Here is a 26,362-nt window from a genome sequence, read left to right as displayed (position 1 = left end):
CTAAGTAAACATTGAATTTAATTAGTGGGCTTTTACTAGGTAAATCCTTATTTTTCATTAATAAATCATATTCTGGGAATGATTGCATTTGCGATTGTTTTAAAATTACAATTAGTGCTTCATCTAATTCACAAGCATTTAAGAAGCTTGTTGTTCGCATCGTTCCCTTTTTGCAATTATTTATGAATCTAAGCACATAAGCCACAGTGCGTTGAAGTCTAGAAAGTTTCGAAAAACGACTAAAATCAATAAATTTACTTTGAGTTTCACAGTTTACAATTAAAGTTACCTCCTTTCGAGTTTCAGGCAAATCACCGGCTGTACTAGGCGCTGTTGGGGTTGCAGGCCAGTGCGATGGATCGCGTTTTAAATAATCTGGTCCGTGCCACCATAAATTAAGCGACTGAAGAGATTCTATGCTAACTCCACGAGATATTAAATCTGCGGGATTCTCTTCAGACGGAACATGTCGCCAAGTACAGTCACCGGTTTTGTCTAAAACTTCGGCTATGCGATTGCGTACGAATGGTTGCAACTTCGACGGCAACATTTTGAGCCAACCAATGACGACCATTGAGTCTGTCCAAAAAATGACTTGGTTGACTTGCAATCGTAGTGCAGCAATTGCTTTCTCGTACAAATGAGCACCCACTACGGCGCCGCATAGCTCGAGGCGTGGTATTGTTGTCGGCTTGATTGGAGCAACTCTACTCTTGGCAAGTAATAAATGGACTGAGACCTCACCTTCACAATTAATGCTACGAACATACACACAGGAGCCGTACGCACGCTCAGACGCATCTGTGAAAATGTGTAATTCCAGCCGCGAAGCTGAATCACAGATAACACGTCGCGGTATGCGTAAGCTGTTTAGACCCGGGAGGCCTTGGACCAGCTCCGTCCAAGTTTGGTGTATGTCCACAGGTAGCTCATCATCCCAGGACAGTTTTTGTAGCCATAGTCTCTGTAATAGAATTTTCATGAGGATGACACAAGGTGAAAGAAGGCCTAATGGATCAAATATTTTGGCAATTACAGAAAGTATATCACGCTTTGTGTTTCCTTTGGCTATTGAACTGATTGGAAAGTAAAATTCGTCTAAAACTGAGTTCCACCCGAGGCCCAGTGTTTTACCGGCGCCAGAGTCACAAATGTTTACATCGGGAGATGACTTATCAGTCTTAGGCAATAATTGAGGCTCATTGGACTTCCATTTTCTGAGAGGCATGCAAGCAGAGGCTAACTCAGCTGTTACTTGATTACGTATGTATAAAACTTGTTCAATTTCATCACCACCACTCAAGAAATCATCGACGTAAAAATCATGGATAATGATTTCACCTATTTGAGAGTCTCTACATTCTAGACCAATTTGTTTTAGGCAACGAGTAGCGAGAAATGGAGCACTAGCGGTGCCGTAGCTTACCCGGTTCAAAGCATAACATTTCAGTTGCGAATTGGGTTGATTTTGGTCACGCCAAATAATTTGTTGCAACGGTCTGTCTACGGCATCGACTTCTATGCATCTATACATTTTTTCTACGTCTGCTACAATCACATATTTATGCTGCCTAAATCGTAGAAGGATTGAAGTAGGTCATTTTGAACTGTAGGCCCAATCATTTGAAGCTGATTAAATGAAACACCTGTAGTGGTTGGACTACTTGCATTAAATACGACGCGAAGTTTGGTCGTAGTGCTACTTTCACGAAGAACTCCATGATGAGGAATGAAATAATGAGGGACCGATGTGATCGGTTCGCACTCAGTCATGTGACCTAACGATTCGTATTCTACCATGAAGTCATTGTACATTTTACTAAATAACGAATCTTTTTTGAGTCGACGTTCTAATGATAACATACAATGTTTAGCTCGCTGATAAGAATCACCTAACACGCTTGGTGTTTGCTTTAATGGGATCCTAACACAGAATCTACCGTCTGAGAGGCGAGTTGTATTTTTTACAAAATGTTCTTCACATTGCTTCTCCTCTGGAAAATAATGAGATGACTGAGGGCTAACTTCTTCGAGCTGCCAAAACCGCGTAAGTTGGGCTTGAATGTCATCTTCAGTGCAATGTGAAGTCAATGGATCAACCTGAGTAAAGTTGCATTTAATGTGTGGAAAATCAGATACACGACCGCGACTAACAGGGCCGGAAACTATCCATCCTAGTCTAGTTTCATAAAGTATTGGTTTTCCATCACCTAACTTAATGTTTTGCGAGCCTAAAATGTCCCAAAAAACATCAGCGCCGATGATCATATCAACGGCGGCGGGCGAATTAAACTGAGGGTCCGCTAAACAAATATCAGACGGAATGTTTAAATTCCTTACATTAATTTTACACCCGGGAACACTATCTGTGATCGACGGAAGAATGAAACAATTTAAGTTAATTGAATAAGTTTCACACAAAGACGTAATAGGCAAACGACACATTTTATTTATGTTCGATGTTTTATTATTTATACCTACGACGATTCTATCAGTGCGATCAGCTGGCAAGTTTAATTGTTTAAATAGCCGTTCGGTCAACAGGCACGACGTACTGCCGCTGTCTAAAATGGCGCGAGCGACGACTTCGCGATCATAACAGTCTCGCAGTTTTACTAATGCAGTCGACAACAAAACCTCACACTGATCTGACGCGTCGCATGCGGCGGAGACGCTTCCCGAGAGTGCAACGCTCGAACCATGCGCACCTGTAGGCATCGAGTTTTTTGTACGAGTGCCGTTATCGCAATCAGCTGTTTGGGCGCTAGTTATAGGTATAGGTGTAGACATTTGCTTTGATGCTCCTATCTCATTAATGTGAATGAGCGTATGGTGTTTGCGTTTGCATATTTTACAACCAGGACGCTTACATGAATTAGCATAATGTCCACTACGGAAACAATTAAAACATATCCTATAACTAGGCAGTAACTTATACCGTGCTTCGCTAGTCAATGCAAGAAACCTAGGACAATTGTTTAAAAAATGATTATCACTGCAATTAGGGCATGGTTTTAGTGAACATGCATTCGAATCATTATTTTGATTGCTCTGATAAGATACCATTGCCTTTATTTTAGTTGCAGGTTTGCTCTTTGACATGATATTATTTTGTGATAGTTCAATAGTCTCAAGTAAGTCTGCGCGATTACGTATAAAACTAAGTAAGAATTCTAGACTTATTGGCTTATCATTAGGCAATGAACTCTTGTGTTCCTCCCACTCACGATATGTTTTGGAGTCTAGCTTTTTTGTGATGATATAAATTAATAATGTATCCCAATGATCGACAGGTTCTCCTAGGGATTCTAAGGACCGCAAATTCTTATTAACCTGATCGATAATTCCCTTTAAATTAATCGAGGATTCTCTTGTGATCGATTCAATATTGAATAAAGCTGAAATATGATTTTGTATCAATAAACGTTTGTTATCAAAACGATCACACAAGAGTTTCCACGCAACAGAATAGTTTTTAGCTGAAAACTCAATGGAATTAATTACCACAGCAGCTGACCCTTCCAAAGATGCCCTTAAATAGTGGAATTTATTTACCTCATCAATTTGATCGTTATTGTCAATTAAACTGGAAAAGGTGTCGTGAAATTCCATCCAAGTTTCATATGAGCCACTAAATTTTGGCAATTGTATCGTGGGCAATTTAACAAGTTTTTGATTGTTGGAACGACTACCGATTGATTGCGCATCTAGTTTATCTTGTGACTTACGATAACTGTCTAGAATTTCTTGTGCCTTGGCAAGGACGCGATAATAATTTCCTTCAAACTCATTCCGTTCACTAACTTGCAGATCATCATCACACGCACACTCAATTTTCAACTGCACCTCATCGTATGAATCGTATAAATGTTCAACCTTACCGATTCGCAATTGTAACTCCCTGGCATCCTGACAACTTAGCGAGGATCCTTCCAAACCGGCCAAATGATTGGAAAATGCAGTGAGACGACCTTTTATGCTTCCACGTATCCTTTTTAAGTCCTTATCGTCCATCATTTTGGGAGACTGAGGTCGGCTTGGTACTTTCAATTCACTTGTCATCCTGGAATGTATACAATTGAAAACTTTTACTTATGTACTTAGTACTATTTATACAATATCTATAGAACGTTATAACAAATGAGTGAATTGAGGTGTGGAATAGATGCAATTATTAGAAAATATAAAAACAATTAATACGGAATTTGGATAAATTAATTAAATTACAATGATTGGAAATTATTATTGAGACTAATATTCACAATAAATACGAAAATATAAAGTGGAATTATAACCTATAAAATCACGACCGTTACAGTGAGTGTTAAAATAATGATAATTTGGCTTAAACAAATACTAGATAAATTATTCGGCACTTAATTGCGAATGTATTAACAAAATAATAAGATTTAACTAGCTTAACTGATTGCCAAATGTATCTACACTGCTACATTTAAATTGTAACGGGTAGGTAAATCGGTTACACAGTCATTATTTCACAAATTTTGCATAAAATACACATTAATGATTACTAACCTGATATATCCTTACAATTACCGTTAAAATATACCTTATTAGAGTGCTGGGTCCTAAAATTAATCACTTTTTATACCACTTTGCTCACGCGTTTTATCCGTTGGACTTTGAACCTCGACCACTCTTTGACGACGCGCAATCCCCAATGCAAATAACTGCGCTTTCCGTGAATTCCTCGTAGCGGTTTCTCGATTGCAATAATAATCTGGCTCGATCCAGGACCATGAAGGGGGGCCAGGTATATTTTGAAGTAAAAATGCGAAATAATTTCAACAGACGTGTGTACTGATCGGTTCCACAAGGCAGAGAGAGAAACTTAAAATATATAGGGTGTACGACGGTTGGCACCACTGTCAATGTCACAATTTTTATATAGGGTATCACTCGCGATCGCGAACAAACGTTGTTACTAGTAATTACTTTGAGACAAGTCTAGGTTTTAGCTCTACGTTAATGTACTGCTAGTTTTAGTTGGGATTGTCATGTATCGATTAGTAGTGATGAGCTATCCTAAAACATAAGCGCATTGTTAGACCGGTTAACTACCAATTGTAATGGTTTTAAAAATAATCAATTTAATGGTATTGAAAGAGACCTAAATAAAAGTTTTTTTAACCAAAATTACAATTGATCATCGCTCAAATAGAGAGCTGAAACGCTATCTCACATAACAAGGAGTTTATTAGTTTGTCTTTGACAAAGATTATTTGTTAGTCTTTTTTAACCAGATAAAAGCAATTATCTGATAGAGATTTCCCAAAATTCCTTGAAATCGCAAACTAATATTTTACACTTTTCAATATTACTCCAATTTCTTGAAAAATTATTATCTTCTCATCTGTCGTGACACCCAAAGTGGGCAAAAAGTTGAAACTCAACCTTATTCTAATTAAAATAGTAAGACACGGGTCATAACGCGACGTTTATTAATGAGTTACATTATGTACTAACGGCTTGACGTTTCGGCTGCGATGCTGCAGCCGTGGTCACAAGCAGACTGGCGGTTCGCGGCGTCGTCCGTTCGGGTGGGCTTGAAGATTTTCAACTACCCTCATATTGTCATTTGTTACACTACCACTAGTGATGTTACCACGACACACAACACTCATAGTATCCGTATTCGTACTTGACGGCAAAATTCGCGGTTTGCATTTATTAATCACCGGATTCCACACTGGTGACAATTTAAATCCGTCTTACTATTTTAATTGAAATGGAACGCGAAAGTTTAAAATCTTATTCTAATTGTTACAAAGACGTGTTGCGAACTTATTGACTACCTTGGGTGTCACGAAGTATTTGGCGCTGCTGTACAATACAAGTTGTGTACCCAGGCGCCGCTCTGCGCTGTCACCCGCAGCGCCTCTAATGAGCTAGCTCGATGGTTTACACACTGATTAGTTTCAGGCGTGATATTAAGTTTGTAGGAAAAACCATACTAACAATATTATAAGCTACAGAGGGCTGCTGAGTATGAGTTTACATCAAACACGCTCACTAGTGAGCGCGTAAAAAAATGACATTAAATGTATGACGGATTGTACAGCGCCCCTAGCGGAAACTTTCAAGAACTAAAATTTTCATTCATTTTTTAACGCGCTCACTAGTAAACTCACACTAAGCACTCAGTAATGGTGATACGCGGTTGTATTGAAGAAAACTTTTATCTTTTTCTTCTTTCTATCTAAACCTGTGACATAGACAAACATCAAAATAGTCCAGCGGTTTCGGGGTTGGTCTACCGATTCCAATTTCTGTAGTTCGAGTCCCTTCGACCTTGATTGTTGTGATGAATTCACACCTTATCCTTATCTTAGGATTAGTAATCCTACTTAATCCTACTTAATTAATATTATAAAGGCGAAAGTTTGGATGTCATGATGTTTGGATGTCTGGATGTTTGTTACTCTTTAGAACATAATACGCTTAACTAGTCGCGTGTAATAAAATATTTAATCACAAAAAAGGTTCTTCTTTTCAAAACTTGTACAGGTCCCTTAAACGCTAGCCATTTCTTTCAAACTTCCCAAAAATCCAGTTCACAAAAATCACCAATATCACAAAATGACAATTGGATGTAATTTAATCAGGGTTGCCCCCCATTGGCGTTTACGGCAACGACGCGCTGTAACAATGTTTGGGCTGTAACAGCCATGGGATGGCTGTGACACTCTCAATTGAATTTTGTTAATCGCGCCATTGCTCTGACTACACGGTTGTACAGATAAAATATTACTGGATGGTCAATTTAATTCGGACTCGAGATTGCAATGGGATCAAGAATGTTTTTTTTACAATTACATACAACCTTTTCTCTCTGTTTATGCTGTGAGGCCTTAGTAAGAGCCAGATTTTGAATTTTGCTCTAAGCAACGCGAACTTCTTAGTACCTTTTGTTATTATTGTGTTGACCTAGACCAGACTTGAGACTTAGGCCCGGTTTCTTTCGGTATAAGTGTTTTGGATAAACGATTTAATTCTGTGAATTTCTTTCAATGTGAATGACATCTGATTGGTTGTTCAAATCATTTTCCGCTCCACTTCACCTTGGTGAAAACCGGGCCTTCATTTTTTTGGAAGTCTAGAACAAAATAAAATAAAATCGACATAATCAATTTATTTAATCAGCATTACATGCTTGCATTAGATTTTATTTGTGTAATACGACAATATGTTTAGCTAAAAATTCAACGAATATTACAAATAAACAATTTGTACGCCACAGCTAGCGTGACCAGCATGAAAAATGTGTAAATCATAAAAGTATACAGACATGAATTCTATTTTAACACTTTCTTCAGAGGCATAAAGTGTTCAGCAACACTGTTCGTGGCGGTGAATGTATTTTAAAATGACGTTAACTACAATCTACTTTAATGTTTATCTGCGGTACACACCACTACGTTTTAACGTCCAATTATGTGTTTTAAATGCGCATTCATTATGTATTAACGAGTTTACATAATATGCCGTTTAATGTTTTATTCCAGTAATCTTTACTCGGGCTTTTAATGCGTCTGGTTGTACAGTCGCAAGCAAAAAATATTTTTTATATACTTTTTTAATAAAGTCACAAAGTTTTATATAAATGGGGAAAAGCACATAGTCAAATGTCAAGCGTAATTTGAAACTTTTGACCCTAATGTTAAAATAACAAAGTATGTATAATATTATCGAGGATATTGTGGAACATTTTATAGGACGTTGAACTGCTGGCGATCGTACTTGCCGTAAAGCTAATAATGTTCTACGAGTATATTAGCTATTAATTAAATTAGTAAATTAATTGTGCTGCTTTGTTGTGTCCGATTTAATTCTCATTATTTTTTAATGATTCTTCTTATTATTAGTTCTCAAAGATTTTCTATTGTATTTTTATATGATCTAATGTTTGTAGTCGATTAACGTCTGGAAACTTAACTTATTCTGACTTAAATGAATTTCTTCCAAAATTGTTTAAAACTTTTTCTAGTTTTCTCAATTTTTTACATGATCGATCAATGTCAAGTGGGTTGTAACCGACGTAAAAAAGGAGGTTATTAATTGCCCGTCTTTTTATGTCTTATCTTATTGCTCTGGGTTAATGGTTCTAAGTATAAATAGTCTTCGTAAACTGTCTAGACGGGTTGCTTTCATCATTAACTAAGCTCCAGACAGAATATCTGATGTAAAGGACAAGGGCATTGTCCTTGTAGCGTGAGGTTGACGCAGTTATTCTGATTTTGTGATGTTTTTGCCCCGACTTCTCTTTGGAGCAGGGCTTCCCAAACTTTTTTAACTGTGACACCCTTGGAGGTTTGCTATGTTTATGTAACGCATCCTTCCGATATATTTTACTTTGTTTTTTTTTTGTATTGAATAGCTAGTAATGAGACGGCTGTGCTTGCTTTTATAAACATTGCTTCACAAGGCTCAAGTTTGAAAATTACCACTCATCTCTTTCTCTACCTACATTATTTTGGAACGCCTCGCTATAATATCCTTGCGACAATGTCGTCGTGATGCGACGCATAGTTTGGAAACCCCTGCTTTAGAGAGTTTTACTAAGCAAAAAAAGTTTCCCCCGTCTGGTATTTAAAGCATATTCTGTGATGTCAATAGCACGATCAGACTTTGAGTAAAGGACAATGTTCATTTCTGGCCTGGCGTGGACAAGCTGCTAATGAAAATATGAATTTGCCAAAAATTTTTAATTAATTTTTAAAGTGTTCACTTAGTGTAACTTTGTATCAATTTGCCTTTATAAAAATCCAATTTAAATAGTACTTTATGTGATAATTACAACTACCTGTCTTTAACACTCATTTCAGTGTTGCCAAAATGAATCTTATCGGTAAGAATCGATTCATATCGATTGTTGTTCGACTATGACAATTATTATTTTTTTAAATACGTATTCATTAAAATGACGTTTATAAAACCTTTTTAATATTCTAATAACACTACCAAAAATAATTAAATGAAACCTTATTTCACACACACCTTATTAAACACCTTATTTCGAGTCATCAAAAAATACAATCGATTTTTATATCGATTATTTTTATTCATCACCACATTATTAGCATGGCAACACTGAAAATATTGTCACAGCTGTTATCTGTCATTCGCTTTGTTTTGTATTTTTCATCGTGAGTGTTGTTTAGTTCTCAAAACCAAGTCCTTGCCAAAATAAAAGCAGAAGAGTGTTGTATAAGTTTCCCTTTTGACGTCTTTATTTTTTTGACCATGGTCCTCGATGCTTCCCTTCCCGATGACCCTGGCATACTCTCAAACTACGAATCTCACTCAACCAATGACCAATGGCTCACTTTCGGACATCGAACCTTGCCTAAACGCCGACCACGGCTTACGTATGGACTCCAACCCGAGCCCCAATGTTAACCCCAGCCCGATTTTGGATAATGCAACTAGCAATTCCTCAATCTCATGAGGAACCTATGATATGTATCAATTGTATAGCTGACATGATGCAGAGGAGGCGACATAGCCTAGAGCTTATTAAGTTCAGTTGGTTATAATGTCAGTGGATGACTCCTCAGCTGGTAAGTTATTGAATGAGCGTGTGGACTTGTTGAATACCTTTTACAATGTATTTGATCAACTACCTTTACCGTAGATTACCATAATCCTAATAAAACTTTTTTTTTAGATTGATAACAGCAGTGTATGTTGTCACTCATGTTGGACCGTGGCCACGGTGTAGCTTTGCACCAATCAAGGCCAAATAATATTTCAAATGAAGAAGCAACCACTAGCACTGGTCACAGTTAACGTGGATTGTCTTTGTTACAAATACGTTTCATAGACTGCATATTAACACGGAAAGAGAATCACATATTCGAAAATAATGTAATAATGGAACAGATTTCACCTCGTCAAGTAAGTTTTTTTATAATTATTTTCATTATATTTTATTAAAGACATTGGCTTGATATATTTGAACAAAGTGTATATTTTTTTCTATACAAATACTTCTTACTGATAGATAAAAATTGACATCACATCTCAATATCTTAAAGAATGAATTTTGAATGATACCATAATTAATTTCTTTGTTTCAGCTGCGGGGATCTGACCAAATATGTCATCCTTAAGTGGCAGTGAGCTGATCGAGCTGCTACACATGCTGTGGAGCCTCAACAAACACATGATGGGACGAGGATTCATTTGCCCTGATATTGGCCGAATAACAGTAGGTTGCTGTGCTCATGTTATGACAATTTTGTGGTTTTTGAGCTGGGCAAGGTATCAGGAACATGTATTTCCACCTGCCTAGTTCCTAGACAATATTTTATTGACCCATGAGTCAGATTAAAATAATAATAATAAAAAAAATGGTGTTTTATTTTGCTTCTAACCTTTCTAGTCTTAAGCAAAAAAAAAAAATTTTTAAGGACTTGGATACAAAATGATATTTATATTCTGTTTCTTACTGGTATAGACTATTTAATAAATAACAAATTACATGCTGTAATGTCTGTCCACCTCACGCCAAAGGTCCCATACTAAGTGGGCATAACCCTTTTTGACGTAAAGTAGCATCGCCCGTTAAACCAAAATCGTGTTGATTTCACACCTTTTTATTTTCATAAAACAACTGAACATTTTTGTTTACTGAGAGCATCGGTCTTTGTCGAGTGGTTTTAATTATCCCCAGTGTCCCCGCTTGTCCCTGCCCCGCCGTATTTGTCCCCTGCCGTGTCCTAGTACTTGTTCCTTTCGACAAGTACAATCAGCTTCAGAATCATACTTCAGAAACATACGTAGCAGAAAGATTAAGGATTACATATTAACCATCTTTTTGTTTTTTTTTTGTAATTTTTAAACAATAATAAAATGAATGAAGATCGTATTATTAGAAGTGATAGCTGTTGAGGTAGAAAAGTTTTCGAGTTGTGACCACAGTCATATTAAAGTCACTTGCAAATAGGCTGTTAAAAAGCTCATGTGATCGAATACGCATACGGATTTAAAGACATAGCGTAGGCAGGGTTTCGGTGGACCAGCAATCTAGTGAGGGTCGCCGTGTGAAAAATGCTTGGATGCAGCACATGGTCATAGGAAATCCTTGAGAGGGCAGACTAATTTAAGGTTCTGAACAACTCTAAATGGGTAACATGATGTACTGGATAATATGATAACCACATCTTGTAAACATTCATGAAATGCAATAAACACATTTTGACCTTGACTTTGACTTTTTTCCGTCAACTTCTACATGATGCTGACTGTACTCGTCCTGTCCCGTCTCGTCTCCCAGACGAGGGTTGTCGCCAACCGTTTTTTGCGCCATTCGCTCCGCATACCACAGCTAATTGGTGTGAACCCTGAATTAATCGTTTGTTGAATGACAAGTTAAATTCGCGATTACAGTCTGTTCATTTGTTACAATAAATTATATTATTCTGGTGTGAAACAACCAAAATTAATTACGAAACTGATCGTGGCTTAGCACTGTGATCAGTTTGTGTATTTTGTTGATTGATTCGTTTCTTTAATTAGTGAGTTGTTAAGAAAATCCGCTTGTCAAATAATTTTTGTTTTAGAGCAATAAAGAATTCTGAAAAAAGTGACCGCAGATCTTAGTGATCATTTTATTCGCTAAAAAGAAAATGTGAACATTGTCTCTTCAATTAGATTTTTGTATAAACTATGATTAAGACAGTGTGCGTTTTTGACAAGTAAAATAATAAGCAAAAGTAATAATCAACATTGTTACAAGTTTTTTCAAGTCATAAATTACATACTTATTTACCAAAATGTATTCCTTAGTTTTGGTAAAATCTTTACCTACAACAAGTATAAATCAATTAAAACAATGACATTACGAACAGCCAATTTAATTTATATTTAGAATAGATAACCTCTAGTTGAATATTTTATTGATTTAATAATACACTTAATATGCATGCAATAACAAATTGTATTTAAATTTGAATTTTAAATTCTAATAAATGTTCTTTCCAGGTACTGGAATTTCTACGTAATCAGCAATCATCTCGATTAAACCGCTAAAGTGATGGTTGCCTCTTCATTTTATCGATTTAATTCGCCTTCAGTTAAGTTACTAATCAATTAATACGAGTACATTCCATTTAATCTTAGGCACTCAACGTATTGCGTAATAAACGCCTATTCACAAACATTACTACGAGGTCTCACAGTGCGCGTGGACGTACAGTGTGACACAATCACAATGCTCTATTCAACGCTGTGCGTTCGAGTTGCTGCTTCACTTAAGCAAGCATAGTTTGCTGAATACCGGCGAAAGGGCGATATACATACTCTGCTGGCGATACATCATCATCAACATTTTAGCCACAGGACGTCCACTGCTGAACATAGACCTCCCCCAATAATTTCCATATCGCGCGGTTGGTAGCGGCCAAGCTGGATGCACAGCGCCATATAAGAGGTCATCGGTCCACCTTGTGAGTGAACGTCCCACGCTGGCGATAGACATTCTGAAAACCTAATTCATATAACGACGACAGTTAGGTATATTCGGCTATTTCTATTTCTTTTTACTTTCTTACAAGTGAGATAGATAGCCGATAAAACACTATCATTGGCGAACTCCTAGGCTGGGTTGCACCATCTTACTTTAACAATCGTCAATAACCTATAATTAACTTTTTTTTAAAATAAAACCGACTTCAAATGCGTGAACACAAAAAAAAACTAAAAATTAAAAATATTGCGTATAAAAAAGTTCATCCCCAATTTTCCACCCTTGGGGGTGAAATATTTTCTTCAAATTCGCATGAAACCACCCTTTTGATAATACCTATTCAACAAAAAAATAATCGTTCAAATTGATTAATAATCGGCGGAGATATTGCGTATAAAAAAGTTCATCCCCAATTTTCCACCCTTGGGGGTTGTTTTTTCTATTATTAAATTTAAATGGGACCACCCTTGAGGTATTGCCTATACGCCGAAAAAAGATTTGTTCAAATCGGTTCATAATTGGCGGAGTTATCGCGTAACAAACATAGAAAAAAAACATACGGGTCGAATTGAGAACCTCCTCCTTTTTTTGAAGTCGGTTGAAAATCTTTCAAACTCCATACAAAAAACACCGGTTATCGTTAAAGTTACGGTCAAAGTTAGGTGGTGCAACTCAGCCTTACTTGCTAATAGTTACGAAAATTGACCCAACCTGAACCCTTGCGTGCCCATCAATGCTCTAACAACTCGCTACATGAACCACAAAGCGATAGTGTTTTATTTCACAAAACAAAAAACTAAAAAAATTGCTCTGACAGGCCAACGCGTCTACAAAGGTTAGTAGTCGCTAGCTGAAACTATGTAACGCGTTCTGTATCCAATTCTACTCGAGAATACCTCTCAAATTCCAGGATATTGACGTTTTGACAACTCGCCCCCGGTTATCGGTCGGGGCAACTTCGTTTATTAGTTGGCTCTAGTTATGGATAGAAGCCGGTATTAAATTTTTGCCGGGACCCGGATAAGTTTGAGACTTTGAAGTGACTTTCGTTGTAAAGATTGTTTTAATCAGATAAGTGTTTGTTTTCTCTCTAGAGTATTACCTAAATGGTTCCGTCTGGAGCTTTTTTTAAATATTCTACCTTTGCTGACATTCTAACATAAATATAGTGGGTGGTAGCGTAGGAGTTGGCTTGCTATATCCACTGGAACGCTTGACTCCGGTTATAACATTTTTAATACATCAGTATATTGTGATTTCAAAGTACATATTTTACGTCCACGTGCAAATCGAACACATGAATTTTTTTTTGATGTTTTAGGCTAGATTCACCACTAAGATGTTGATTAAATTCCAATACCCCTAAATCAAGTATGATCTTTTTTTGATACTTACTCATCATCACGCCATTTATCTTAGTTACTTACTTTTAGTTATAGTAACATTTTCTTACTTTCCCTACAAAATTTAATATAGCTTGTATCCTAAGAATTTGGGATATCGACATCCAGGTTGAACCAATAATTTGCGGTGCGGCCGCCATTCGAGGAATGCAATATTGGTGGAATATTCAAAATATTGATCGCAGCATTCCCGATTCAGTGCCAGACCATTAACGGAGGTGATGCAAAGGCATTTGTAATTACATTCGGCATTCGTGATTGCTTGTTGGTAATTAAATGTAATAGGTTTGTTTAATGGGTTATTATATTATTCAAATAATACTGAAACAATGTTCAAGTGAAACTAACATCGCTAAGGATCGATTCGTAGCGCAACAGTCAATCGTTAATCCAAAGCTATCAGTATTAAGTACATAAAGTCTCATGACTCAGACTTTAAAATCATCATCATCATTTCAGCCATAGGATGTCCACTGCTGAACATAGGCCTCCCCCAATGTTTTCCATGTTGATCGATTGGTAGCGGCCTGCGTCCAGCGCTTCCCTGCTACCTTTATGATGTCGATTCACCTTGTGGGTGGACGTCTCACGCTGCGTTTTCCGGTACGCGGCCTCCATTCCAGAACCTAGCTGCCCCATCGGCCGTCAGTTCTGAGCACTATGCCACTTCAGCTTGCTAATCCATTGGGCTATAAAATTTACCTTAAAATACCTAGGCACAATTCTCGATAGCCTCAGTAGAGCCTCTCAGCAAATGGGTCTCAATATAAAATGTGCTTTAATATTAACAAAAGTAAATTGCAATGCGATATAATAACATAATATTATTATGTATTAAGTTACTATACTTTATCTTTAGCAAAAAAACTTTCGCTAATAGTAAAACGGTTCAATTACTAAAACACTTACAGTTGTTATTTTTTTATGTTCCTAAACGCCAAAAATATAAAACCTCTTGGCCAATTATTTAAGCTATAATTAAACGTATAGTAGGTATGTGTTGCACAAAATTAATTAATTTTATTCACAAAATAAATTGATATTTAACTAAAAAATACCATTTTGTCTTTAATATTGCGGGCGGAACTCTTAGTAGTTTGTAAGCGATGCTTTGTCGGCGATATTAAACGATATAACGATATTGCATAATTTGTGCGCTGTAGTCGGTGTCAATGAACGATCGAAAGTAACCGCCACTAAAATTCTTATAAAAACTGCGTCTTGATGTCATACTTGAGTGCGGGTGTAATTGAAACGTAATTTTTTGCAGTGATCATACTGATCATAGCAGCTGAGATACTAATCAGTGAGGCGTGGTTGTTATTTTGTGAATTGCTATTAATCTCATATTGCTTAGAATCTGCGTTATTTTTTTTTAGATTAAGTAACGCTAGTAAGTAATGCACATCAGACGATGGATATAAATAAACTTGTCATCATAAATTATTGTATTACCTTACCTTACCTTGTCTCGGTGAATAAATGATGTTTTAATGTTTTTTTAATCTTTTTTAAAAATATAGGTACATTATGAAACTCTCAGACGTTTAAGGTATACCTATGGTAAATTAGGTATCGAACACTTGACCCCGTTTTGGTCCAGTTTTGAACCACAAATCGGTCGCGCAACCAATACTTGCCCAAATACAAATGGAAATGTGCATTAACATTGAATGTACCTAAATCAAGAAAGTTTTCCATATGTATCTCATTTTAAATTGTAGTTTTAACAACTGCTTATGTTATTATGTTAACATGACATGTTAATATCTGCTATTGTTTTCGCATGAAAATAAAGTTACGTTAGAACGTAAAATAGCTGTAAAGGAAAGTCTATTACAGCAAATTTTGTTACTATTTGTTCCGAAAACCCTTTTCCACGCGTTGCATTGTTTATTCACACCCAGATATAATACAAAGACCATTAATATCGTAGTCATAGCTTTTGTCGCATTAAACCGAGTCATATATTCGTTTTGTTGACAGCCCTGCGCAAATCGTCTCCGACTCCGCACTGCCGTCTCTTTCACACGCAATAAGATTCCGTCATGTGAGAGAGAGACAAATAGGGTTCCAAATGTGATATCGCTTTTCGGCGTAAGGTCTCAGGGCTGGCACGAAGGAGTTGTTTAACGAATTTATTGCTACTCAAATCGGTTATGACGGTATTACGGAAAAGCAGTTACGATTTTTTATGTTTTCATACTGTTCGTTTCGCAGCGTAATGTTTTCTTTTGAGGTAAAGAAAGATATATAAAATGAGAGCTTGTAAAAAAGTGAAATGGAACAAATTTTTGGGTTATACTTGAATAAGCAGATGATATTGAGATTTAGATACTGACATATTGTGGGTATCTACATACTTGCCTTAGTGGTTTCCTGAATGCTGTCAAATCAACCAGTTGATCGTAATTTTATTTACTACTTTTTAATTATTTAATAAATGAAAAAAGAATATATTGCGGCAGCAATTTTTCCTACAAGTAGGTATTTCCAAACAATCGCTACTAACATAAATCCATCACAATAGTCTTTACGTCCGTACTTTAAAGTAGCTCTATCTATTAGTTGCCTTTTTACACCTAAACCAATAAACCAATTTTGATGAACTTTGGAACATAGAGATAGTTGGGGACCTAAAAAACTAGTTAAGGTAGAGAAAAGAATCAATGGCTTCTTCTTATTCGTTTCTCTCTTGGCAGAGCGGTCGTGGTTACGTTGTTCACATCGGTTGTAGAGGCGGATAAAACTCTCCGTACGATCTCCCGCCATCTTGCTCTGGTTGGCACACTGACTATTGCAGTCACATACGCCGTCAATGTAAATTAAATTATATAAACACATTTTAAAAGAGTTACTGGAAATATTTACTTACTTTTGTTTACTAACAAAATATCCCTTTGACATTATTGGAAAATCTGATCCCTTGTTCCATGATAAAACGGCAGGACACGACCGAGGCTAATGCATTACTGTAATATGACCTTTATGTAGATGATATAAAGCTCATCATTATTTAGTGGAGTCCGGGACAGGGTATCTTCATTTTGTAAATCACCAGCCATCAAGATTATGAAGAGGTTGGACGCGGTTTATTGAAGCGACTGACTTGAAATAGCTATTTTGAGCTTTATTGTTATAGGAAAACAGGATGTTTTTGCTATTACATGTGGTCAATTTAGAAATGTACTGGTTAAGGTAATCCTTTGTCGAGATTTGTCTGAATAGTTCTGAAAAAACAAACTTCCTAAGGAAAGATCAAAGCATCAGTCTTTTTATGGTAGAGTTCAGAGTGGTCCCGTGCTTTTAGGTTAAAAGCAAATGACTGATGCCCGTTTTCACCATCAATCCCTAATTTTTAAGTGGCCCTATGATAACAAAATGCCTGTAATGTGTTACCATAGGGCTCACTTAAAAATTAGGGATAGATGGTGAAAACGGGCATGACTTTCCCAATGGATTTTGAATATTTTTTTTGCATGCATTTCAGTCAGTTATGCACATTTATGAACTACCTACATAATCTTTATTACCTTACCTACTCTATCAAATTGGAGTAGCTTTCACAAATTGCTGCTAATTTGCGAGGTATCAAAATTCTAAACGTGGATCAGTAATTATACCTTTCAACAAAAGCGCGCGTTTTTCGGTTAATTATAACAAGTTAGTGTACATTACATTAAAGTGCGCGTATTTTATGTATCGCGTGACGTGGTTTGACGCACCACTGGCCATGAACGGTTAAGACCCGTTTACACTAGACTGGACTTGGCCGTAAGTCCAAACGCTGAAACGCTAGCTTAGCTGAAATGCCAAGCACCGAAGTTTGGCGTTTGCTGAAGTTTGTGGCAACGTGAATGATTCAAAATTCAAAATTTATTTATTGGAAACAAGAAAATTTTTACATGAAAAAGCGTGTACGATAATAGCCGCAATAGTTTCAGAGAACTGTGGTGCGACTACTAACGCCCACTTCCGTAAAAATATTCCATAAACATACTACTTTAGGCGTGCTGTTTGAATGTGTGTGATGTGTGTATGTGTGTGGTGTGTGTATATGTGTGGTGTGTGTATGTGTGTGGTGTGTGTATTTGTGTGTTGTAAGAGTGTGTTGGCTTTAAAAATATAGAACCCAAGTTACCCGTTTAAGAGATTTTCAATCTCCTGATAAGTGAGCGTATGAAGCCATTTATCAACTCATGATAGAACTGAAATCTAAACTACCCGATGTATTTGTATGTTCAGCGAACCAATGTTAAATAAGATTTAGTATATTTGTGCTTTTGCTATAGTAAGTTAATACAGTAGCCTAGAAATCGTAACATGTCTAAGTGGGAAAAATCTGGACAAAATTCTGGACTACAACTAGGATATTGTTTCTTTTGAAGTGCCAAAAACACATAATTTTGTCGGTCAACAGCTGAAAAGTGTAAACGGCACTTATTAAAGAGTATCGATATACCGTTATTAGAATGTCAAAAACCCAGTTATTTTGATAGAAAAGTATTTGTCATGTATTTTTTGAGACTGAGCATTATCGAAGTATTTAGCTGCATAATTAAAAAATTATAATAAAAATAAACTTTTTTAAAAACAAGCTTTTATTCTGAATTTCGAAAGTTTGTATCGCGCATGGAATTTATTCCTCTTTTTCTCTGTTTGCGCTACAAGCTTTCGAAATTCAGAATAAAAGCTTGTTTTTAAAAAAGTTTATTTTTATTATAATTTTATTTTACACTTTTTAGTTATATCTTGATCTCAGGACCCTGGACGTTTTCTAACACTAAAGTGCTCGAAAAGACAAATCCAACGAACCCAAACTCGATGAGTTTCCGCCGTTTTGTTTAGGAGTTCCTATGGCCACCTCCCGACTCCATCATCAGACCAGCTCAATGGTACCATAATATTGCATTGTCATCGTACTTACATAAGTATACCAAAGGACAATGTTCATTTCTGGCCTGGCGTGGACAAGCTGCTAATGAAAATATGAATTTGCCAAAAATTTTTAATTTATTTTTAAAGTATTCACTTAGTGTAACTTTGTATCAATTTGCCTTTATAAAAATCCAATATAAATAGTACTTTATGTGATAATTACAACTTCCTGTCTTTAACACTCAATTCAGTGTTGCCAAAATGAATCTTATCGGTAAGAATCGATTCATATCGATTGTTTTTCGACTATGACAAGTAGTATTTTTTTTAAATACGTATTCATTAAAATGACATTTATAAAACCTTTCTAATATTCCAATAACACTACCAAAATATTTAAATAACTAAATGAAACCTTATTTCACACACACCTTATTATACACCTTATTTCGAGTCATCAAAAAATACAATCGATTTTTATATCGATTATTTTTATTCATCACCACATTATTAGCATGGCAACACTGAAAATATTGTCACAGCTGTTATCTGTCATTCGCTTTGTTTTGTATAGTTCCAAAATACTGGACTGTCCTGTCGATGACATTGACAGTGGGGCGCCACCGTCTATACCGGATCGCTGGTTCAGATTTTTGCCATGTTGGAAACCTTAAAGTTGAACGATGGTAGCGCCCCCCTGTCATTGAGTTTGGTGGGACAGTTCAGCGTGGGTCATCTATATTTTTCATCGTGAGTGTTGTTTATTTCTCAAAACCAAGTCTTTGCCAAAATAAAAGCAGAAGAGTGTTGTATAAGTTTCCCTTTTGACGACTTTATTTTTTTGACCATGGTCCTCGATGCTTCCCTTCCCGATGACCCTGGCATACTCTCGAACTACGAATCTCACTCAACCAATGACCATTGGCTCACTTTCGGACATCGAACCTTGCCTAAACGCCGACCACGGCTTACGTATGGACTCTCCTGTATGGCTTGGATAATGCAACCAGCAATTCCTCAATCTCATGAGGAACCTATGATATGTATCAATTGTATAGCTGACATGATGCAGAGGAGGCGACATAGCCTAGAGCTTATTAAGTTCGGTTGGTTATAACGTCAGTGGATGACTCCTCAGCTGGTAAGTTATTGAATGAGCGTGTGGACTTGTTGAATACCTTTTACAATGTATTTGATCAACTACCTTTACCGTAGATTACCATAATCCTAATAAAACCTTTTTTTTTTAGATTGATAACAGCAGTGTATGTTGTCACTCATGTTGGACCGTGGCCACGGTGTGGCTCTGCACCAATCAAGGACAAATAATATTTCAAATGAAGAAGCAACCACTAGCACTGGTCACAGTTAACGTGGATTATCTTTGTTACAAATACGTTCCATAGACTGCATATTAAGTTAACACGGAAAGAGAATCACATATTCGAAAATAATGTAATAATGGAACAGATTTCACCTCGTCAAGTAAGTTTTTTCATAATTATTTTCATTATATTTTATTAAAGACATTGGCTTGATATATTTGAACAGTGTATATTTTTTTCTATACAAATACGTTTTACTGATAGATAAAAATTTGACATCATATCTCAACATCTTAAAGAATGAATTTGAATGATACCATAATTAATTTCTTTGTTTCAGCTGCGGGGATCTGACCAAATATGTCATCCCTGATGGCAGTGAGCTGATCGAGCTGCTACACATGCTGTGGAGCCCCAACAAACACATGATGGGACGAGGATTCATTTGCCCTTATATTGGCCGAATAACAGTAGGTTGCTGTGCTCATGTTATGACAATTTTGTGGTTTTTGAGCTGGGCAAGGTATCAGGAACATGTATTTCCACCTGCCTAGTTCCTAGACAATATTTTGTTGACCCATGAGTCAGATTAAAATAATAATAATAATAAAAAATGGTGTTTTGTTTTGCTTCTAACCTTTCTAGTCTTAAGCAAAAAAAAATTTTTTTAAGGACTTGGATACAAAATTATATTTATATTCTGTTTCTTACTGGTATAGACTACTTAATAAATAACAAATTACATGCTGTAATGTCTGTCCACCTCAGGCCAAAGGTCCCATACTAAGTGGGCATAACCCTTTCAGCTCAGTCGGTTGAGGAGAAGTGGTCTTAAATTCAGTTGCAAGATTTGTCCCACACATACTAACAAGTGAAGTCAATATAAAGCTTGTAAAAAAACTGCTTATTGTCAGTCGTTATTTTCAGAGCGGGCAGAAGAAAAGATAATAAATTAAACTTAAAACGTCGTTTCACGTCGCCTTTGTTATTTCTAGCTTAGCCTAACCCTTTTAGCTACGTCTTGTGAATAAACTAAGTGACAGTTATTGTGGCAACAACTAAGTGTGGTCTTAGGACTAATCTCGCGGCCGAATGCGGATCAGGGACCCGAGTAGGTTTACCATTCGCCATGTTAATGTGGGAATTTGCCGTGGGTAAATAAGGCTAGGTTGCACCATTTTACTTTGACTTAAACAAACGTCAAAAATCTGTCAAACTCCATACAAAAAACACCGGTTATCGTTATAGTTACGGTCAAATGTTAGGTGGTGCAATTCAGCCTAAGTAGGTACGAGAGTTAGGTATTTTGAAGGAGAATTATTCGAATTAATAATGCTGTGTGTTAATTAAAAGGTAAATTAAATAAACTATATCCACTTGTTACCTTATCAGTTATCAAGCTTCAGCCACTGAACCGATTGTGTTGAAATGTAATCTGAAAGCTAAAGAAAAACAGGGGATGGCTTTTATTCAAGTCCTTGAAAGGGGATCGAACGCGTGTTAAAGTACCTAAGTCTGTGACAAATCGAAATTTACACGAGGGAAGTCAAAATTCTGCGGCTTAGTAGGTACAAAAATCGTTGCAATCTACATGTAATTCGATTTGTTAAACTCTAAATTAGTATTGATAGAGTAAAACTCGTCAGAGTCAAGTCGTATGGTCTCCTCACTTCGAAGGACTTAAACACCTGTTCTCTCACAAAGGTCACGAGTTCGAATTACTTAGGGAACACTGACATACCCGGACCGGTGATTATCAGATTACGACGCTAATGAAAACAATACACAATTACCTTCACGAAGGGTATTGACTATAAAGGTCATAGCCATATGTTTTAAGGTGAGTAAAGACTAGAGCATTTCTATGTAATGTAATGTTCTTACGAATATTACAATACAAGTAAAATATACGACGTTGGAATCGTGAAAAGATGAACACTAGAATATTTCATAGAGCGGCTCATTGTTCTGTTACAAGTAAATTTAAAGCATTTAGTCTAGTCTATACTCACCTTTAGTTCTGTAAGATTAGTTATAAATACATTTAAGTATTACAAGCAGCAAGGTGAGCTACAATAATACAGGATTAATGTGTTTTTTTTTTAATCTACAACGGGCTCTCAAAATCTTGACCTGCACCTCAGCTGATAAAGCGATGATCAGGCCGAAGGTGGAAGTGAGTTTCACCCGGAATTCTTAACTTAGCCATCTTACTTCTCACTGCCAAAACACAACAATGCTATTATGGTGACAGACTTGAATAAGGTGGTGGTACTTAGGAAACCAAGGCACATACAACAAGCCCTACCGTCGAACCAAATCGAGCAGAAAATGTTGCCCCGGCTGGGAATCGATCGGATCCTAGACAGGTGGCCACAGATGTACTCTTTTACCATCTTTAATCACAGAATATATCTATAATCCACATAAGTTATTCAAATAAATTATTCGATTTGAACTATGCCCACGACCTCTCCAGCTTATCCTTGTGCTATAACAAAGATTTACAGCGTTTAAGCAGCAGTCTCGTTGCCTTTCTAAAATAGCTTATATGCGTTGCACTTGCCTTTAATGGCCGACCGAGGAAGCGCTCATTCGACACGTCGCGAGTGCCGACGACAGCTCGTAAACATACCATGTGACTGTGGTCATGTCCATGTATGGGGAAGTGAGCCAGCACATATTGATTTTATAGGAAAATATAAAATGGCTGTTTCTTCTTCGAAATGTGCAGATCTGGGGGCACGGCAGTGCCCCCACCAAGTCGAGCAAAAAAGCGGCACGGCCGTACCATCCTTTTCTCGAAGCAATTCAGGCCATTTTCGACTGCCTGTAACTTCGTTGTGGATAAAACTAGAAGGCTGAATTTTCATTAGCTATGCAGGCATTGTAAAGACACGGTATATTTAAAATTTCATTCAATTTGAACCAGTAGTTTAAGAATTATAACGGGTCAAAGTTACTTAATTTTGTCACTCACTGACTCACCGATCATCAAAACTCTAAGGCACTTCTAGCAGACCTAGAAGCTTCAAATTTGGAATATAAGTAGTGTTTGGTGTATGAATCAAGAAAAAACTAAAATATTTGGGGGCACGGTAGTGCAACCGCCAAGTCGAGTAAAATTTTTCAATTTCGGTCCAGTTTTCTAGATACATAACTGCTGTCTACAAAATACAAAAAGAAATGAGATTTGGGGGCACGGTAGTGCAACCGCCAAGTCGAGTAAAATTTTTCAATTTCGGTCCAGTTTTCTAGATACATAACTGCTGTCTACAAAATACAAAAAGAAATGAAATCCCATCAAAAACAATACTTGTCAAAAAAACCAAGTCTCGCAACTCAGTTGTTCTACGGTAAAAAGTTGTGAGATCCATGTAATACCAAGTCCAGGCCAGAAAATCTTTAACGTTTTACATAAATATATTGACTTGGCCATCGCATGAAAACACGTGTAAATTAAATTATTTAGTGCGATGGCCAAGTCAATATATTTAAGTAAAACGTTAAAGATTTCCTGGCCTGGACTTGGTATTACATGGATCTCACAACTTTTTACCGTAGAACAACTGAGTTGCGAGACTTGTTTTTTTTTGACAAGTATTGTTTTTGATGGGATTAGCTTTACCAGCATCAAATGACATAATTTTGTCGTAACATTTTAGGCGATATTAATCTAAAATCGATATTAATTCTAAGAATTTTGTTTTTGTGCATGCTACGTAGGTATAGGAACCAGCAGGTTTTATATGTATTTTTGCAAAACTGAAATGCTTTGTTTTTGTTACATCGGTATGAAAAATAAATTGACTGCTTTTGTAGAGCTGTGGTGTGGTATTAGTGGCTTTCCGGTAAAGTTTTGTTTGTCTGCCCTTTGATGTCCAGACTGGCGATAGACTGAGCGCATCAACATTAACACAAATGTATGTACGTTCAACATATTAGCCGTTATTAACACCTTAACTCTTGTTTGATATGTTATGGAGATTTTTATCAACGTTTTAGAAGTAGGAAAATATTGTATATAACCTACTTTTAAATGTTTTTGAGGAAGAAATTTTGAATAATTAGGTTTTTTTCTTATGTAACTATTCTAACGATTAGTTAGAATAAGAGACACGATAGTAATATTTTTATTTACTACAAAATTTAAATAACTAGTTAAAGAACGGCACAATAGAGCCTGTATTGTAAATTTCTGACATTATATTTTTTTGTCTTCTATAATAAGTATTTTTCATACTCGACCTTACCATGTTTTTTTTTTTATTATTGAAGTAATTTCACAAGTATTTCAAATTATAAAGAAAACGTAAATTAATGACAAGTACACTCAACTCCAAAATATATCAAGATTCAATAGACTTTAATTTGGGAAATAAAATTGAACCCGAAACCGTTTAAGACGTAAGCAAGCCTCCCGATATTTTATTTCACCCTCCATTGAACCTGTAATTACTAACACAAAAGGGAACTTATCTCTCTCGCTCTTTCATTAAATTCACATAAAGGATCCGCATTTAAAACACCGGTTTACGATATATTTTGAAAGAAAACATCTTAAAATTCGTAAGCATTTTGTTTACGAGTGTCCTTTTCGTTTTCATGTTGTCACGCTTGACAGTGACAGATTCATCTGTCAAATGTATTTTTGACACATTTCCTTATTGAAGACAGCGCTTTTACCTATCTCATCTGTTTAATAATTTTATAGTTAAAGGTGTTAGAAATTGATTTTGTGGTTATGTAAATTCTTATATGGTCCATTTGCAAGTTAGGCCACGTTTAATACATTCATACCTGAACGTATCAAATCCTGAGTATCTACGTAAGGCGCCATAGCGGATTCGACTCCCGTATGATTGCAAAAGTTATTTTGTGTCATGTGAGAGTGACCAGCGTTGCCAGTTTTTTTTTTTTGCCAAGTCGGGACTTTGGTACTTTTTGAGTGAAAATAGCGGGATTCTTCCGTCAGAAGCGGGACATAGTAAAAAAACGTATTATAATCAAAGGTTTTCAAATATTTATCTTTTTATTTGACTTAAAATCTGGGGGCACGGCAGTGCCCCCACCAAGTCGAGCAAAAAAGCGGCACAGCCGTACCATCCTTTTCTCGAAGCAATTCAGGCCATTTTCGACCGCCTGTAACTTCGTTGTGGATAAAACTAGAAGGCTGAATTTTCATTAGCTATGCAGGCATTGTAAAGACACGGTATATTTAAAATTTCATTCAATTTGAACCAGTAGTTTAAGAATTATAACGGGTCAAAGTTACTTAATTTTGTCACTCACTGACTCACTGACTGACTCACCGATCATCAAAACTCTAAGGCACTTCTAGCAGACCTAGAAGCTTCAAATTTGGAATATAAGTAGTGTTTGGTGTATGAATCAAGGAAAAACTAAAATATTTGGGGGCACGGTAGTGCAACCGCCAAGTCGAGTAAAATTTTTCAATTTCGGTCCAGTTTTCTAGATACATAACTGCTGTCTACAAAATACAAAAAGAAATGAGATCCCATCAAAAACAATACTTGTCAAAAAAACCAAGTCTCGCAACTCAGTTGTTCTACGGTAAAAAGTTGTGAGATCCATGTAATACCAAGTCCAGGCCAGGAAATCTTTAACGTTTTACATAAATATATTGACTTGGCCATCGCATGAAAACACGTGTAAATTAAATTATTTAGTGCGATGGCCAAGTCAATAATTTATGTAAAACGTTAAAGATTTCCTGGCCTGGACTTGGTATTACATGGATCTCACAACTTTTTACCGTAGAACAACTGAGTTGCGAGACTTGGTTTTTTTGACAAGTATTGTTTTTGATGGGATTACAATTACGTGACAATAGATAGCAAAAGTAGCCATACAAAATGTATTTTCACAAAAAAAAAATATTTTAAATCAGATTTAGTACGTACGCCACGTACGGTCGAGTTCTCTCCGAAAAGCGGGACCCAGCCTGTCCCGCGCGGGACATTTAAATTTGATTTAAAAATCGGGACGTCCCGCCAAAATCGGGACGTCTGGCAACGCTGTGTGAGACTATAAGAAGGAATTTATTGTTGTAGATCCATCTTTGGAATTTTGAAAACTAAAAAGTTAAACAAGCAGGTTCATATGCTTGACTTTTCACAAGTATCATGTTACAAATATGCAGCATTTGCGAAGACGATACCTCATTTTTAACGAGACCTACTCAAAGGCATTTTAAAACGAAACATCTTCGGTTTCAGTCAAAGAGATATGAAACTTGACATTCT

At 36.4% G+C, this 26,362-nt stretch overlaps 1 protein-coding gene and 1 long non-coding RNA gene across 2 annotated transcripts in view; both read left to right on the top strand.

Moving 5' to 3' along the window:
* The window catches only part of LOC135084163 (syndecan), a 333,464-nt gene that overhangs the window by 85,183 nt on the left and 221,919 nt on the right, over positions 1-26,362 (top strand). The gene's annotated exons all lie outside the window — the stretch shown is intronic.
* LOC135075094 (uncharacterized) lies at positions 20,191-20,710 on the top strand. Its single transcript, XR_010257962.1, has 2 exons — positions 20,191-20,256; positions 20,437-20,710. It is a non-coding gene; the product is annotated as an uncharacterized LOC135075094 (long non-coding RNA).

Source organism: Ostrinia nubilalis, chromosome 1 (genome assembly GCF_963855985.1).
Source record: "Ostrinia nubilalis chromosome 1, ilOstNubi1.1, whole genome shotgun sequence".
Lineage (NCBI taxonomy): Eukaryota > Metazoa > Arthropoda > Insecta > Lepidoptera > Crambidae > Ostrinia > Ostrinia nubilalis.
This window is presented reverse-complemented; position numbering and strand designations above follow the sequence as displayed.